This window comes from Lipotes vexillifer, unplaced genomic scaffold, assembly GCF_000442215.2.
Source record: "Lipotes vexillifer unplaced genomic scaffold, Lipotes_vexillifer_v1.1 scaffold919, whole genome shotgun sequence".
NCBI classification, from domain to species: domain Eukaryota; kingdom Metazoa; phylum Chordata; class Mammalia; order Artiodactyla; family Lipotidae; genus Lipotes; species Lipotes vexillifer.
The window spans coordinates 500319-512170 of record NW_006775731.1 but is presented as its reverse complement, the minus strand read 5'-3'; positions in this window follow the sequence as shown (position 1 = coordinate 512170).

Sequence of the window (11852 nt, the reverse complement as noted above, 5' to 3'; positions counted from 1 at the left end):
ATTGTTATGTGCCTGTGCTTTGCTTTATACCTCATTAGAGCATTTTTATAGCAATAGGAAAAGGTTGACTGCCATGGCTTATCATTCTCCCTATCTGGTGCTTTCCTTGAAGATTCCTTTGAAACCCACCAATCCATCAATCAATCTGAGATTTACAGCTCAGAATTCATGATTTCAAGGAGAATAAATAAGTGATCCTCAAGGAGTCTCAAATTCACTAAAGAGATAGAAAGAGACAACCACTGGTAGAAGAATCAATGTATCTTTCAAATGACCAAGGAAACTCCAGCTCCCTCTTAGAAACCCCATGGATAGGAGAAGCCCATCAGAGCTGCCTGGTCAATATCCCTGCTTTCAATGGAAGAATTTAGAATACTGGATGGTGTATGATGGCTTAACCATCAGCCAGAAGGGCTTCCTGACATGCTATCTGGAATAGCAAGAATCACTCAAAGGTGTTCAGAACCTTGAAAACCATCACTGAAAAAGAGAATTCATTTTCTACATACTGAATACAATCAAGTTGCCTCTCTCAAAGGGTTATGTGGATTCGTTCATTCGTGCAACAAGAATTTACCGAGCACCACCACATGCCAGGCACTATTCTAGGAGCTAAGGAAACATCAATGAACAAGATAGAAAGGAGGCAAGAATATACAGCGGAGAAAAGACAGCCTCTTCAATAAGTGGCGCTGGGAAAACTGGACAGCTACATGTAAAAGAATGAAATTAGAACACTCCCTAACACCATACACAAAAATAAACTCAAAATGGATTAAAGACCTAAATGTAAGGCCAGACACTATCAAACTCTTAGAGGAAAACGTAGGCAGAACACTCTATGACATAAATCACAGCAAGATCCTTTTTGACCCACCTCCTAGAGAAATGGAAATAAAAACAAAAATAAACAAATGGGACCTAATGAAACTTCAAAGCTTTTGCACAGCAAAGGAAACCATAAACAAGACCAAAAGACAACCCTCAGAATGGGAGAAAATATTTGCAAATGAAGCAACTGACAAAGGATTAATCTCCAAAATTTACAAGCAGCTCATGCAGCTCAATAACAAAAAAACAAACAACCCAATCCAAAAATGGGCAGAAGACCTAAATAGACATTTCTCCAAAGAAGATATACAGACTGCCAACAAACACATGAAAGAATGCTCAACATCATTAATCATTAGAGAAATGCAAATCAAAACTACAATGAGATATCATCTCACACCAGTCAGAATGGCCATCATCAAAAAATCTAGAAACAATAAATGCTGGAGAGGGTGTGGAGAAAAGGGAACACTCTTGCACTGCTGGTGGGAATGTGAATTGGTTCAGCCACTATGGAGAACAGTATGGAGGTTCCTTAAAAAACTACAAATAGAACTACCATATGACCCAGCAATCCCACTACTGGGCATATACCCTGAGGAAACCAGAATTTAAAAAGAGTCATGTACCAAAATGTTCATTGCAGCTCTATTTACAATAGCCAGGACATGGAAGCAACCTAAGTGTCCATCATCGGATGAATGGATAAAGAACATGTGGCACATATATACAATGGAATATTACTCAGCCATAAAAAGAAACGAAATTGAGATATTTGTAGTGAGGTGGATGGACCTAAATTCTGTCATACAGAGTGAAGTCAGAAGGAGGAAAATAAATACTATATGCTAACACATATATATGGAATCTAAGAAAAAAAAAAGGTCATGAAGAAACTAGGGGTAAGATGGGAAGAAAGACACAGACCTACTAGAGAATGGACTTGAGGATATGGGGAGGAGGAAGGGTAAGCTGTGACAAAGTGAGAGAGTGGCATGGACATATATACACTACCAAACGTAAAACAGATAGCTAGTGGGAAGCAGCCGCATAGCACAGGGAGATCAGCTCGGTGCTTTGTGACCACCTAGAGGGGTGGGATAGGGAGGGTGGGAGGGAGGGAGACGCAAGAGGGAAGAGATATGGGAACATATGTATATGTATAACTGATTCGCTTTGCTATAAAGCAGAAACTAACACACCATTGTAAAGCAATTATACTCCAATAAAGATGTTAAAAAAAAATAGACAAAAATCTCTGCCCTCGTGCAACTTGCTTTGTACTAAGGGGAGACAAACAATATGGTAAAACGTGTAGTTTGCAGATGGTGATAAATACCATGCAGAAAAATTAAGTAGGAAAAAGAAATTATGTGAGATAATACATGTGCCTTTAAAATATATTATAGCATTTAAAATATATTAAAGGGGTTTTCTTTCCATTAATAAAAGCTCTGAAAAGTATTTCATTGGTTTCAGGGTTGAAGTTGAGAAATTAAATTTCTTCTTGGTGGAGTAATAATCTTACCCCACTACTTGTGAGTAGCGAAATAATAATAACTTTTATTTATCAAATGCCTGCTCTGTGCTAGTAACTTTACATAAAAATACTTACTTCATGTCATTCTGTAAAATGGATATTCTCCTCATTTTACATATGGGGAAAATGACACTCTAAAAAACTCAAAATCACAGATTTTATCATCCTATGTTAGAGCTGATTCAAATGTAAATATGCTGGGCTCCAAAACCCACCCTGCCAGCCTCTGTTCTTGTTTACTGTTTAGGTTTAGGGTGTCAGGAGATCAAACGAGTCAAAAGGGAAGCAAGCTATTGCTCCCTTCTTGGGACCCCCCACCCCTGCCCAACTCCCCCACCACTAATCTCCTGCACAGAGAATATCAGTCTACATACATATATGTAAAGAATAGAGATCTCTCATTTGGTACAAGCCATTGCAAAAATTCACTTTAAATTTGGTAACGTGGCCTTTCCACCACCACTTGAGATGCTAGAGTATCTCTGAAAAGGAGCATTTTGTTTTCCCCTCAGACTGGTTGACAGCACTCATTTTACTACTGCGTGTTTGGGTATTAAGCATAAGTAGTGATTACAAAAGGATGCAGTTAAGATTTAGCATCTGAGAACCAGAAAAAAAAATCATGCCAGAGACCATGATTTTTGTTATTTTCTTAAAGAAAATATTTTTTTAATTAAAACAAAATATATGGGTTTATTCATCTTCACAACAAATAAACCTAATAATAGTAACCAGAACAAGGACCAAAAGGAAAAACCCTCTAAGTAAAAAATAACATGGTGAAACATGTCTCTTCTTAAGCTGGTTACGTTACCTTTTTCTTGGTCCTCTGCCTCTTAGCATATTCATTTTCAGTTTGGTCAAAATTCAAATGCTTAAAAATCATGTTATCAATTATTTAATACTAAATTAGTGAAAACTAATATTTTAATTCACCAATCTGATTCTTTATTAGTTCTCTGAGCAATCATGCCTGTTTTGTGGTTGTTTTTATTTTTTACCATTATTTTTAGGTCTGTCCTTTCTTTTCAAGCAGCTGCTCTTCTGAGACAGATATTCTCAGTGTTCTATAAGCTGCGTGCCACTCCTAGCCAAGGCTGAAGAAATGTGTTTCTCTCTGGAGCCTTGCCTACCTTCTCACCATCCCCTCCCCCCATTTTTATTTATTTTTAATTGAAAATGCAATGTAGTAATAACACTGAAGGACAAAAATTTTTAACTACATTTGTACACCTGTTTTAATTTTGCATGTAGTCTTCTACCACATAAGGCCCTGCTATTTTGGTAATTTCTAGTTGATGCCCCACATAGATTGCCTGGAAGAGTGACTAATACGCGTTTTAGACTCATTCTCTTTTAATTCACAGCAAAACAAAAAACAGGTTAAATACAGTGCAATATTTGAATTAAATATTTAAAGCTAAATGTAAGCAGATTACTTCACAAGGGGAGCTGAAGTGTCATTTGGTTTTAGATGGGCTATTTTTATGCTAATATAATGGGAATAAACAGTAGCAGGGAAGATGGGGGCCTGGGGGGCTGCTGGTGGGGAGGATTTTGGTGGATTCACAGCTATCCCAGGTTACAGTGATTGGAGACTGATGGGATAGAAACAAAGGATGAGCACTAAGAACTGAAAAAGCTGAGAGTGGGAAACAAAGCTGAGGGTGGGAAACAAAGATTGTGAGTGGGCCAGAAAAAGTAATGAGTTATTTAAGAAAAAACATTTAAATCAAGGAATTGAATGAAAAGAATAGAAGCTGAGACGGCAGCCCCAGATATACCTGGAGCCCCATCTCAGAGTACCTCTAGAGCAAGGGGAGAACTAATCAGAATTGTCTATAAGCAGAGCCCAGACAACACAGTGTTAAATCTATGACAAGCTCTCCAAGTAATATACATGTGCTTGCCTTTGGTTGTCCTAATTGGTAAAGTGTTTCTTCAGCACATGGTCTTGCACATGGTAGACATTTGACACATCTGTTGATTGTTGACTGCTGATGAAATTATCTGAAACAGCTGGCTTTACAGCTTGTACAGTGGTGGACATGGTGAGCATTAGGATTGTTACAGGGTACAGAGTAAAGCTGTGAGTCCTTGGGGCTTGATCCTTAGAGAAGACTCCATCTCTAAGATGTGACAAAAGCCCCTTATGGATTTGTCAGGTCCTTGTTTACTGTCACACGGCCAAAAAAAAAAAAAAAAATTAACCTTTTTCTGGTGCAGCAAATACCATCATTCGTGTTAATTCTCTAACATTTCTCTGCACATCTGTAGATTAATACAGTATCTTTTCACTGTGACATGATGGGTGAGAATGCTTCACCTACTATAAGGTCCAGGAGTCTGTCACCAGCATTTCATTATTATAAATAGTAATGGCAGATCTGGATTTATGAACATTAACATTAGCATGGCTGGAGCTCCCTTGCTGGAGAAGTGTTCATTATAAATATTGACTGCAATTCCCTTTTTAACTAAAAAAATGTGAACTCTTCCTACAGTAATATAATCTCAAATTATAGGCCCCTAGCCTCCTGGAAAGAAAGAATAGAGGGAAAAAAACAGCGCTAAAAAAATACCCAGGCAGCATAAAAATGTTGTGTAATTTAAATAAAGTCAAACAAAACAGGGGATAAAAGTAATCAAGTAGTAAACAAAGGGCGGGAAAATTAATACAAACAATGAACCAACAGGACGGTTAATTAGCTTGCTTTGCAAAGAACATTTGATTTCTCCCCTGAAAGCAGTGGTGGTGACAAATAATCCTGACCTATCAAATATCTTCAGGTACAATGAAATATGTCCCCCCCCATTGCCTATAAAAGAAATGCCACTGAACTACTGTGCATGGTGGTGAATTACCATGGATGCTTCTAAATTACTATGCATGGCATCTTTTCTCTGGGTTGTTTGACAATGGTCCTTCTGTTTTTTTTAAGCTCTACAATTGCGATTTGAATTATTCGGGAATAGAAGTCTCAAACTCAAATACCCACAGGGTTCAAGCAGCAGCAGTAGGGGTAAATGGATGGGAGTAGCGGGGAGATGGTGATGAACTGGAGAATACTGCTCCATCTAAGGCAGTCAACTCTTGCCAAGTAAGCCACATCATCTAATTCTTAAAGAGAAGCTTAAAACTCAGATTTGTGTGTCAATTTTTTTATATCAAAAGGGCCATACAGAACTGGCTAGGTAACTTGCAGGGTCCAGGGTAAAATAAAAATGAAGAACCCCTTGCTCAAAAATTACTAAGAATTGCAAGCTGGCTGCAATAGCAGAGCATTAAACCAGGTGTGGACCCCTCTCAGCGCAGGGCCCTATGCTGCGACATAGGTTGCCAGCCCATGAAGCTTGCCCTGCAGCTATACAAAACAAGCTTAGGAATCACCCAGTTTGAGACCCTGCTCTAAAGGTTCTACATTCTCTTCCCACTTCCCCTTGTGACTCAAAGCAAACAAATGCAAGACTGGCTGGAAGAGTTTGGAGCATGCCCTATAGCTAAAGAACAGAGAAAAACATGGCTGGTGGCTTACCAGGGAAAAAGTCTCTCCTTTGTCTTCACCAAGTCTTAAAACCAACTGGGGGATTCAGCTGTTGATAGGTATGTGCTTGTGGAAATGAAATCTTCAGCCCTATTAATTCAAAATATCTAAAAGTCTGTTGCTATAGCCAAAGTCCTATAAAAAGTGATACTCCCCTGAAAAACTTTCCCATTCATGGCCTATCTATAGAGCTGGGTATGTGCAATTGCCATCAAAGAGGAACAGTCAATCCATAAGTGATTGTCACAAGTCAGACATCCTTCACACACACGTGTGAAGGATGAAAAATTTCATGAAAATACAGTCATAGTTTTGAGGGGCTTCCCCAGTGGTCCATCTTCCAATGCAGGAGACGCAGGTTTGATCCCTGGTCAGGGAACTAAGATCCCACATGCTGCAGGGTAACTAAGCCTGCGTGCCACAACTATTGAGCTCACGCACCTCAACGAGAGAAGCCCGCATGCCACAAACTACACAGCTCACGTGCCCTGGAGCCCACACGCCACAACTACAGAGAGAAAACTCGCACGCCACAACTAGAGAGAAGCCCGCGTGCCGCTGCAGCTAGAGAGAAACCCAAGCAGACCACGCTCTGTAACAAAAAGATCCCGCACGCCTCAACAAAGATCTCAAGTGCTGCAACTAAGACCCAAGGCAGCCAAAAAACAAAAACAAAAACAAAAACAAATAAGGAAAATAAATAACATTTTTAAAAATATAATAATAGTTTTGTTTTTTGTTCATGTTTATTTATTTATTTATTTATTTATTTATTTATTTATTTATTTTGCTATGTCAGGTCTTCATTGTGGCACATGGGCTTCTCTCTAGTTGTGGCGCATGGGCTCCGTAGTTGTGGTGCACAGGCTCCAGAGCACATGGCCTCTGTAGTTGCAGATCATGGGCTTAGTTGCCCCACAACGTGTGAGATCTTAGTTCCCCAACCAGGGATCGAACCTGCGTCCCCTGCATTGTAAGACAGACTCTACCACTGGACCACCAGGGAAGTCCCACAATCATAGTTTTGAATACATTAGTTAATATGATTGTTTAGACAAATGCTTCCCATTTAAAGTGATGTTTGTAAGGCATACTAGGGTGAATAAACAGGCTGCTTGTAGCTGGAGGTGACTGGCACATACCTCCACCAGCATGCTAGCTGGAATGTTCTATTTAGAGGGCTTACTGGACAGTTTTTAAAGATTAAAAATATCTTTCATAAAAATGAAAAACAACTCCTTAAACTGATCTGTCATATACATTTCATATTTCCATACATCAGGTTTATGTCAATTGAGACAGACATGTGCTTTTTGTTTAATTACAATTATACTTTTCAGAATAGCTTAATACCAACAAAATGCTAATCACCAAATTGGCTTTGTTCACACCCAGCAAGATTCTAATCCAAACTCAAGAAGAAAAAAACCAAAGCTACTTGGCTCCACCAAAGCCAAAGTGATGGAGATGCTCTATGGAAATCAAGCAAAAATCACAGGGCTTAAGCCTGTCAAGGTAGAAAAATGAAAACAACTCCAGGATCTTTAAAAAGTTTGGACTGAACTATTCTGCTAGTTCACACTGCTCCCCTTTTTTTTCATTTAACATTGCATTTCCTCTTTCCTAGTCTGATGTGCCCACAGTTTATTTTTCTTTGCTGACTGGAACAAAATCATTTTTATTTTTTATTTTGTATTGCAAGTTTGATATAAAAAAGTTCTAGATGCTCAACCTCTTTCCCGCACCTATTTCTTGCCTACAGTGAACCTCTTTTCAATGAATATCTAAGGAAGGTAGCTGTTAAATAAAAATGAATGTTATATAAAAAAGAAAAAAAAAACAAACCTATTACTCAATGCAGCGATTTTACCTCCACATGTAGACCATATATGCATATTTGCAGAGATAATGGGTGTATCTCTGGAACAGAAGTAAATGGAAATAGTATTACAGTATCAAAGAGAATAAATTATTCCACTGTAAATTTATCTGTTTATTTTTATCTCCGCACCTCCACCCCTGCCGCTAGAATGCAGTGGGGTAACAGATCTGCATCTGTCTTGTTCCACTGCTATGTTCCTGACATTGCCTGGCACATAGTAGATACTCAATAAATAGGTGTTAAATTGAATTGAATACATAGGATCAAAACAAGTTATCATTCCCTATTCTAGGATTGGAAATAGAAGGAAACCTGAGACATGTAGCAGGACTACCAACTTCCCTAAATTCCACTGGCTTTTTTATTCCCTAAATAGAACCTAACTCCTGTGGTCACTGCACCCAGCAACTCCGTTGCTTTCTGGTCAGCCTCTAATTCCTGTAGCTCATGCAGACACGAGCTTGGGTCTCCTTGAAACAGGCTGGGACAAAGATTAACTTCTTCCCAGAACCTAGTAACGGCTAATGAGCTCTGTGGAATAATATTTCTAAGTATTCATCATACCGGAATCAATATCAATGTGCTGTCAGTGTGTGCATTAGCCCCACAGTCAAACAAAGAACAGCCCTTACAGCCCAATAATGACACTGGGCGTGGATAGCTGGGGATGGGCAAGATGATGCAGAGATGACTATAGCAGCTCTCCTCAAATACAAGGCTTCCAGGATGTTGCACAGACGGTCATTCTTGTACTTTGTCAGAGGTAGGCAGCATTTAGATTCAGCCACTGATAATACTCAGCAAAATAACTCTCTTTTATCTTCCTAACCCATGAGATGGATTACACCTTCCTGACTGTAAGAGAAGTCTACTCTTCTATTCCTTGCTGGTGTTGGCAAGGAATTCAAATGTCTTAAAGTTAGCAGAGCACTACATATGTAGCTGGTAAGACACGTACAACAAACTTGAATCATTACTGACTCAGGTAAGACCTGCTTTTATTACAACTCCATCATGCCCACACTCATTTGTGTAGCGTTTCCCATACTCAGATCCTGCTAGAAAGATATGTCAAGCAAGGGTACTGGCAAAAGGTCTGAGCATCAAGTCTGCATTAATTTAATCTCCGGGATCAGAGTAGGATCTGACCAAGATTCATGCTCATCCCTGTAGTAAAACGGATCTTAGTGCTGTAAATGAGATTTCATTCTACGTGTGAAATCTGATTTTCCAATTACAATGAGAAGGGTGGGGTGAGTTTGATAAAGATGACTGCTCTTATGGTATACACAGTTAAGATGGTATAAAACTAAGATGACTGTGGGTAAGCAGGTGGGCATCACAGTCAAATCACATTGATTTGGAATCCTGGTCCAATAACTTATTAACTATATGACCTTAGCCAAATTTGGTAACCTGGCTAAAACTTAGTTTCTGTAAAATGTAAATAATAATAACTTAATCCTATAAAATGAGATTGTTACTCTCTATCTCATAATGTCATTATAAGGGCTGAATAAGTTACATACAATGTTTAGTCCAGTGCCACTACATAATAAGAATTGAATAAATAAGAGCTGTGGTTGTTACTATGATTTTTCTTTTTATCACCCCACCATGGCCTAGTTATCTACAAAGAATTAACTTCTTTGTACCTTTGTAATTCAGTGAAGAAAGCCATAACCAAAAGCATGAAGGAAGTTAGTTTCTTGTCATGTTAGTTTCTTGTCTTTCTTCCATGGTTTAAACTTGGCCACACAATAAATATGATCTTAATGATCTTTCACTAATCACTGTGAAACAAAATTCTCTAAATTCTAGAAAGTTTCAGTGAAACCCCACAAAATGCAGCCATAGAGCAATCTCTCCCTTCCCCCATACGCATACACACACCATCCACCCCTTGGGGATATATCAAACTAAGACAACTGAAATAGCCTTAGCCAGTAATTAAGACACACAGCTAATCAGAGAGCAGCACAGGCTGTGGCCCTCTGCAAAGAAACCGAGCACCCAGGATGACAGCTCCCGTTACTAGGTCTTTGTTCTCCTAGAGCAAAAAGAGCACAAAAGCATAAAGTTGGGGAACTGCAAAAGCATTTTGAACATTTGCAGTGGTGAGGAGAGATCACAGGCTCCTCTAAACTGGAAGGAGATTCTACCAGATAACTGCGTCAGCCCACACCCTCCAGCGCCTTCCCCACCCTCAAAGCATGACTCCACTTTTCCTATCATTGCCTTTAAGGAATCTGGCTTCTGCGACTTCCAGTAATGGTACAAATCACCCATGATGAAGCAGCTGAGAGCACTGTTAGACAAAAGAAACAAAAATTAAGCGAATAGGAAACTCCTTAAAATGCTGCCTTTGGTTATTTTTATTCCTAGCAATTTGTTACCAAAGCAAGTCTTTCTTCATTGCTTTTCCTTGCAAGTAATACTTTAAATGAATTCCAATGGCCACTGAGTGATTTTCTCCAGACCCATAATCTAGCCACTAGACGCACTTTCCCCTCCCCCATCACCATCTAGCACTCCTCCCTGTCACCTTAGAGCTTCTGACTTAGCTGTATTCACACCCAGAAGTCCCAGCAGAGCTTTCTGTTCACATTTTACGACATAAAAAAAGCAGGCAATGAACCCATGCTCCTAAGTGCCTGCGATAAAGCCAGGCTGAGCTAACCTCTCCCATCCCAAACAGCTGCATGTCAGGCACATAAACTTAAAGGACCAAGAGCAGCATGTGTGTGATGTGTATAAACAAACTAATTAAATCCAAGGTCTTTCATCCCAGCTAGTGCTTAATGGGACCAATAGGCTCGACTCTGTGCAAAAAAACCCCACAAAACAACAAAAAAAAACAAATCACTCCAAGCTAGCAAGAGGTATTGCTTTTCCTGCTTCCTGTGATACATCTCTTTTAGGCTCAATAAACAGCCTCAAAGAAGAGGAACTCAAGGGTTGCCATTCATTCCTGTATGACTTTTCAAATAAAAACTATCAACTTGGCAGCACTGAGCCAAAGACCACTCCCTGATCCCAAGTGGACACACTGATCAATTGGACTGACATGCGCCTCCTCCTTTCCTTCCCTTAGTAGCAATCAGCTGCACCGGGGAAATCCATTGCCCAAAACAAAAGGCAACTCACTGCTCCTTATCTGATAATGTCAGGTCATATTTTTTAGAAAAAAAAATAATAATAATGAAGAGGCCTAAAGACAGAGCTAGGAGTTGAAATAAGCACCATACGTGTTTACATAGAGTTTCAGAATTGAGTTGAGGTTATGACTGAGCCCAGAGATCTGTATTTGCCACAATCACTGAGGACTCTGCTATTTATTCATCTTATCAGATTCTGGTTAAAGTTAAGCAAGAGGGAGCAACACCATTGCCACTTGCAGAGGCTCTCCATAGGGTTACCCTTCACTGCAACTGCCGCAGAGAGGAGACTTGTTACAAGTCAGCCTGCAGATAACTCCAGCTATTTTGAGGACTAGCTAGAGATGAAAAAATATTGTGGCAGTCTTTCAACTAACTATGAAGGACACGGGTCGAAGGACTACCATGTAAATCAATAGGCTCAAGTAATTTCATTTTGTTTGGGTCTCTATGTTTTTTAAAAAATTCTGTCTTGAACATTCAAGAGATCCCCTTTCACATCAGGGCTATGTCAAATGCTTATTCAGCATTCGTTCCTTGCCATGAAGAAACTGAAAACCAACCGAGGTAAATACTGAATTTCATACTGTAAATCACTTAATATTTCATAAATCACAAGAACAAATAGGGGACCAATGAGCTCTCCCCATAAAAAAGAAATAGGTATCTTTACAATCTTTAAATACTGGGAACTGCTCAATTTAGAGCCTATTTGGGGTTTTGCAATAGAAAAATATCTTATGTTTATGAAAAATTCCATGAGAACACTAAAAATAACAGGCAGAGACAGAACAAGAATAATTCCACATATTTTGATCCCTCTATGACTCTTATAGGCCTTTGTCTTAACCCAGCAGCCTGAAAACAGATTTAGGTAAAACAGCCCTTCTTTCCCT